This window comes from Dermacentor albipictus, chromosome 5 (genome assembly GCF_038994185.2).
Source record: "Dermacentor albipictus isolate Rhodes 1998 colony chromosome 5, USDA_Dalb.pri_finalv2, whole genome shotgun sequence".
Taxonomy (NCBI): Eukaryota; Metazoa; Arthropoda; class Arachnida; order Ixodida; family Ixodidae; genus Dermacentor; species Dermacentor albipictus.
This window is the reverse complement of record NC_091825.1, coordinates 18,177,233-18,184,252: the sequence shown is the minus strand read 5'-3', so window position 1 is coordinate 18,184,252 and position 7,020 is coordinate 18,177,233.

The window sequence follows — 7,020 nt, the reverse complement described above, 5'->3', positions numbered from 1 at the left end:
GGCTGTAAAAAACACGCGAGAGAAAGAATGCCGCACCCAGGCTATTTTGGAACCACATGAAATTATTTATGCAGGCAGTCAACAACAATGCAACTACATATCCTAGACGAAGATAGAAACAAACTGGAAGGGGAAACGGCAATAAATTACGTCAAAAATAACAGCCCAATCTTTCTAACGAGGTTGTATTTGAAGAATGAAAGATCATGAAAGAGAACCAGGTGGGAAAGGAGCGGGTGCTGACAAACTTCAACTGCAAGAAAGCTGAAGAGAAAATTCCTAAGGCACAGGGCTAGACGAGGTTCCCGTTAGGCTGAGATATTAACTGGGACCAAAAAGTAAGGAAGCTCATGTGAAAACCATGGGGAAGAAGACTGTTGGCGACAAAGCAGACTGAATTTTATTTATGAAGGTAAGGGGGAGATAGATAGAATTCACTATTCACTATTTTTTTCACTATTGACCATTACATCGGAAATATACAGGGTAGCAACGCAGGCAATCAAATTAAAGCTGCAAGCGCGGACAGAGAATAATGGCATTTTGGGAGAACTTCGCATTGGCTTCAGAATAGGCAGGCGTTTGGATGAGAACTCGTTTCTGTATATCCGAAGTCCTCTCATGTTATGGGGGAGGGGAATGTGTACCTGCGTAAATGCCGCGTATGTGTAGGGTCCCATAATGTACCGGCACTTAGCGATTTCTACCTTGCTCAGAAAGGTATATTACCTCAGAATACCGTAACCAGAATTAGCACCAGAAAAGACCTTCGATGTGTCGATAATTATTTATTTCTGTGTGATGGCAGTGGCACGAATTTAAATAATGCGGTTTTGGAGGCAGTAACTTGCTTTTGTCATGCGCTTCAGCCGCTTGCTCTTACCCACGAATTCTCCACGCAAGGGTGTTTGAGATTCCTCGATCTCAGGCTCGAACTCTCTAGGGAGAAGGTCTGCTGGGCCTATGAACCCAGAGGTGACAAGGCGTCACTGTCATTCCAATGAGCGCATTCAAAACTTTTGTTTAGCAAATGCGCTTAAAAAAAATCATGCATCCACGCGATGAAACAAAGTTTTCGTCTTCAATTTGACCGCCTTACTGGAGCTCGTTACCCGTCGCACTTTCTTGCGTCTATTGAGGATAGACTGAGCAAGAACCTGACTCTAGCGCGTCAATAGCGAGGAAAGTGGTGAGAACACAAAAATTAATAAAGGCGGAGGAATGTGGCCCGGCCACCCTTGCACAACATATATCATCACTTGAAAGACTTAGGGCACAAATCTGGAGCTAATGTTGTGCTCAGTGCCCCGCAAAACTGAAAAGCCTCTGCCGACACGCCTATGCAGAAAAGCCGATCACGCCTCAAGGGTGCACGATAAATCACCATAGGCACCTTGCGGATTGCTTAGAAGCCGTGGTGTATTCTAAACCTTTGAGACGTGGTAAGAAGCATATAGGGCAAACTGCAATTTGCCCAAATGAAATACTAAGAGAACACAAACCTACCGTGGAGCAGGCAAACATGAATCTAGGCATCCAAGTCAGGGATTGCCCCTCTAAATCTTGTGCCGCAGAATTCACACGTTGTGAAGTACTGGAAAAACGCAATGACCAGCTGGTTAGGGAGATCATTGAGGCAACCGAGATTTCCAGATGTTGTGCTCTATGCGTTAGCACGCCGTCCTTGTTGCTATCAAAAAAGAACTTGTGCTTTTGCACGTGCAATCAATTTCTTGAGTGCGCACAAGCGCGTGTTTCACTTAACGTGTAATGACGTGTCTGTGACACGTGTGGGCAAATATTCAAGATGCCTTATTTATTTCAAATAAACATTGTAGAAAGTCCGCGCTCGTGGTGTCCTCTTCTCGTGCCGTGTCCCTTCTGCGTTTTCGCTCCGTTTTACGCTGAGTTTATTCTGTTGACCTTGCCTACTATTCGGAACCTACTGGACATGAGCATGGATGGTTTCTCCGTTACAGCCCTCATCGACACTGGAGCTCAAATTTCCATCAAGAGTGCATACCGGGGAAGGGGCCTGAAGGAAGTGCTTACTCCAGCTCCGACTCGTGTGCTGCGGGTCGCCGATGGCAGAACTCTGGTTGTGCTCGGAATGTGCGCTGCGCGTGTCAGTGCCGCGGGCCGCCATACGCCCGTTTTGTTTAGTGTGCTCAAACACTGCCCTCACGATGTGATCCTATGGCTCAACTTTCTGACAGCCTATTCTGCTCTGAGTGACTGTAAAACCTGTGCCTTACGACTGTGCTGACACATTTTCGTGGACCTTCCTGCCCAAGCCCCAACTAAGCTTTGCTCTGCGGATTTAATTCGCCTCCCCCTAAAGCGGCAACCTCCATCAGTGCTTTAGCCTGTCCACCTGAATGTGACAGAGAATATTTGCTTACCGCGCACCTCCACCAAAAATATTACGTGAATAACAGCAAGGATATTTAAATGGCTTCTTTATGGCTGAGTCAACGCGCACCCAGGAGCGTTAGTGCCAGAATCTTCATTTTCCTCTTCCTGAGCGGATTGCAAGTCTTACCCGCCGTGGTTGCTCAGTGGCTATGGTGTTGGGCTGCTGAGCACGAGGTCGTGGAATTGAATCCCGGCTACGGCGGCCGCATTTCGATGGGGGCGAAATGCGAAAACACTCGTGTACTTAGATTTAGGTGCACGTTAAAGAACCCGCGGTGGTCGAAATTTCCGGAGCCCTCCACTACGGCGTGCCTCATAATCAAGAAGTGGTTTTGGCACGTAAAACCCCATAATTTGATTTTTAAATTACAAGTCTTCTACTTCCAACATTACACACTGTTACAACGTTACACACTGTTACACACTGTTACACACAATTACGATATGTTCGCCATTGATGCGTACTGGTAAGCTTTCGCAGCCTAATAGCATGAATGCCGGCAGTGAATAGCAACGGAAATGGTATCTTTTTGCCGTACTCATTATGTCATATTGACACGTGTACTTGCTTATCGGGTGACCACGTTTCACCGCCTAACAAATATTATCGCACAGTGCAGGGCGCCGCTGATTGTATCGGATGTTTATGGAATGTTGTCGATGGTTACATCCGCTCCCTGTCTTTCTCGGGGCGATTCACTGGCTGACAGGTGGCGGCGGCGGTGATGGACGGCGGAACTGCATCGCTACGGCGCCCTGCCGCTGGCGCCAGGATTAATTTGACGGCGGGCGATGACGGCGTAGGACATCGCTTCAGGCTGGGCCTGTGGCGATTCCGGCTTGCCTTCGGGAAGTTCCAGTGACCGCTGCATTTATTGTCTCACGACATAAGCGATTGGGGCAACCTGAGGCTGGGATCTTGGAAACATCCTCTGGAGTTCTTCTCGCAGTCCATTACCAGGCATAGACATCGTCTGTAGACGTGCTCCTCTTCTCCGCAGTAGTAGCACAGCGGACGGTGGTCAGGAGCGTGCCAGACGTTGTCTGCAGGTGTTTAGGCGCCGACAGAAAGGACAATGCAGGAGCGGGGTGGAATGCTGACTTCATCTTCGAGAGCATTCAAGGCCTGTTGACTATGACAGCTCTCCTGCGGTATCGCTTGATATCCGACAACGTTATCGAATTCGACGTCAGGTCGATGAATCCGCCGTGTTGGTTCAGGAAGTCCATGCCAGGAATGACGTCTCGTGAACACTGTTGTAGGATAGCTAAGGTGGCAGGGTAGGTCCGGTCTTGAACTGTGATTCTGGCCGTGCAGATTCCAGTCGGCGTTATTAGATGTCATCCAGTGGTCAGAATTTGAAGGCCTCCCCATGCAGTCTTAACCTTCTTCAACTGGGCGGCGATAGGTCCACCTATAACGGAGTAGTCGGCTCCTGTGTCCACTAAGGCGGTGACTGCGTGGCCAGCGAGAAGCAGTTTTTTCTTGCGTTGCAGTTAGGTTTTGGCGTCCGATCACGGGTGGGTTGTGTTGAACTGAAGCCGAACGTCGCGTCGTGAAGTCGTCTTTCGTCGGTGTATATCGACTTTATAGCTTCGTCGGGGTGGCGGCCTCTCGTTGATATATCGTCGAGATCGTCTTTTTGCTGTCTTCATCGGCGGCGGAGGATCTTCCTCCGTTCGACGAACAGTAGCCGCACCTCTACCGGTTGCTGCTTTTAGTTTTCCGGATATGTGCTCCCAAACTGGTCCAAGGCTTGGCCAGTATATAGTCGTCGTTGCGGCGACAGGTAGTGGCCTGGTGATGGCGAACGGGACGGTAGGTGAGGGCTCCACTGAGTAGCGGCGAGGTAGTCGGTGATATTGCCAAGTTGTCCGCCAAGCTTTGGTCGCGGCGCATTAACGGCGAACCCTCGCTCACGACACGGCGGTGCAAGAAACAACACAGATCGCACCATTCAAGGTGGTTGGCGACAGGAACCCAACGGCGACTCTCAACGCCATGCTGCCGCACGTCAACGACGAAGAGAATCTTGACGTCACCACCTATCTCCAATGCGCCCAAGAAGCCCGACAGCTCGCCCGTCTACGGATCAAGGACCAACACTGTACCGACAGCCGATACTACAACCTTCGACGATGCCACGTCGAGTACCAGCCCGGCGACCCCGATAGGCCGACGGCTTGGACCCCCATACACCGACGAGGACTCAGTGAGAAACTATTGCGACGCTATCTCGTACCCTAAAAGTTCTTTCAGCGTATTGGCGCACTGGACTATAAGGTCGTGCCAGACGTCATCATTCACAGCGGCGCCCGCACGATTTGAAGTCGTCCACGTGGTGCTTCTTAAGCCGTGTTTACTGCAGGAAACACCGTCGAGCACAGCTGCTCGGCGGTCAGTCATCGTTCAGCGCCACTACTCTGCGGAGCATCCGTCTAACGGAGGGTGGCTCGAGCCCTCCCTTGTTCACGAACCCGGGTGGATCGTGACAACACGGTGTAGCACACTGTACAATACCATGCATTTGCTGTTATAATTTAATATTTAAAATAGTACGAAAAATCAAGTGGAGAGAAACAACGCCATGAATAACAATTAAAGAAATAAGTAATATATAAATTTCCCTCAACCTTCTCACACCGTTATATAGAGTCAGTGTCGGTAAAGTCATGGAGCGGATGGTACTGAGCAGACTGGAATGGCTACTCGAGAAAAGTGGTGGACTTCCTGATTTCATCAATGTATTCAGAAGAGGCCGATCATCAATTGACGGTGTGATCGACCTAGTATCTTCTGTTCAACAGGAAAAGAGACGCCGTCGTCTGGTATGCGCAATATTTCTGGACATCAAAAGTGCCTACGACAACGTCTTCCACCATTCGATTCTTCAGGCGCTTGAGGATATTGGTGTTGGTGGCCGGATGTATGCATGGCTGCAGAGTTACCTCAGTGGCCGCACCATTTTCATGTCCACTTCGGATGGCGAGACTGATAGACATGACATTCGCAGGGGTGTTCCGCAGGGTGGTGTCCTTAGCCCAATATTGTTCAATATCATACTGGTGGGCCTTGCAGACGAGCTACCTGAAACAGTGCGTATCAGTACGTACGCGGATGATATCTGTATTTGGTCATCTGGGGTCACACGTCCACAAGTGCGTGCAAGACTCCAACGTGCGGCTACCATAACGGCGAAGTACTTGCGCCGTAGAGGCCTGCAACTCTCAGCAACTAAGTGTGCAGTCCTGGCATTCACGCGCAAATCAATGTCACATTATCCAATCGTTGTGGACGGAACAGCGCTCCCTTTAGTCACCCACCAGAGATATCTTGGCGTGATAATAGACCGCAGCCTTTCTTGGACCAAACATGTTACTGCGCTTAGGGCTAAACTGACCAACTTCATACACGTTCTTCGTGTAATATCAGGACTGAGATGGGGCCCCTCTGAGCGAAGTTTGCTCCAAGTGTACCAGGCACGTTTTGTGGGCTAAATACGCTACAGCATGCCTGTGTTATCTAACATGGGGTCCTCTTGTATACGCACGCTGGAGAGCCTTCAGGCACAAGCACTACGAATATGTCTTGGCTTGCCACGCGGCACGTCAACTAAGGGCACAATAGCGGAAGCACGGGCTTGTCCTATCGACATATACAGGTCTTGTGAACCTGTGCGAACCTATCTTCGCCTGCTAACCAGACACTCACACCATCCACTGTCAACACTTCCAAGCACCAACCTTGACTGTGCTTTTTTCTAAAGCTATTGCATGTCACGCAAGCATTGTACCTGCAAGATTCCTGGCCACCGACATCCCCGTGACACCTCCATGGACATTGCCAAGACCACTAGTGAGGCTTCAGATACCCGGAATTAGGAAGAAATCTCACGTTTCCTCGATTGGCTTGAAGCAGCTCACCCTGTCCCATATATTTACATCATATAGTGGCACTGTACAAGTATATACCGATGGTTCGGTCACGCCATCTGCCACAACGGCCGCATTTTTCATCCCACAACTTGGAATTACTCAACGATTTCGATTAGACCACAAATCGACATCTACGGCTGCAGAACTTGCGGGGATACGAGAGGCTGTCCGTTTTATGAGAACGCAGACACCCCATAAATGGACGATATTCTGCGATGCCAAATCAGCGCTACAGGCGCTAAAATACTTTTTAAAGAAAGGACCATACTAACTGCTCGTGCTGGAAATCGTCGAACTTTGTCACAGTGCCGAGTTAAGTGGCCACGTGATTACCTTTCAATGCGTGCCTAGCCATTGTGGTGTCTTTGGTAATGAACTCGCTGGCAGTGAGGCAAGATCGGCCTCCTCTTCCTCTGATGAAGTACGGATTGCCTACTCGCGACCTGACGCCAACTCCATGATCAAGGCACTCATGCAGGACCTTACAAAGGCTTACAGAGCCCACTCTGATAATATTCACAGACGTCTACATACGATTGACCCAGACGGTAAATTCTGTTTGCCCCCGAAGCTTACACGGAGCAAAACATCATTGCTACACAGGATTCGGCTCGGCGCTGCTTTCACCCGTCGCTACGCACACCTCATCGGCCAATCGAACAACCCCGA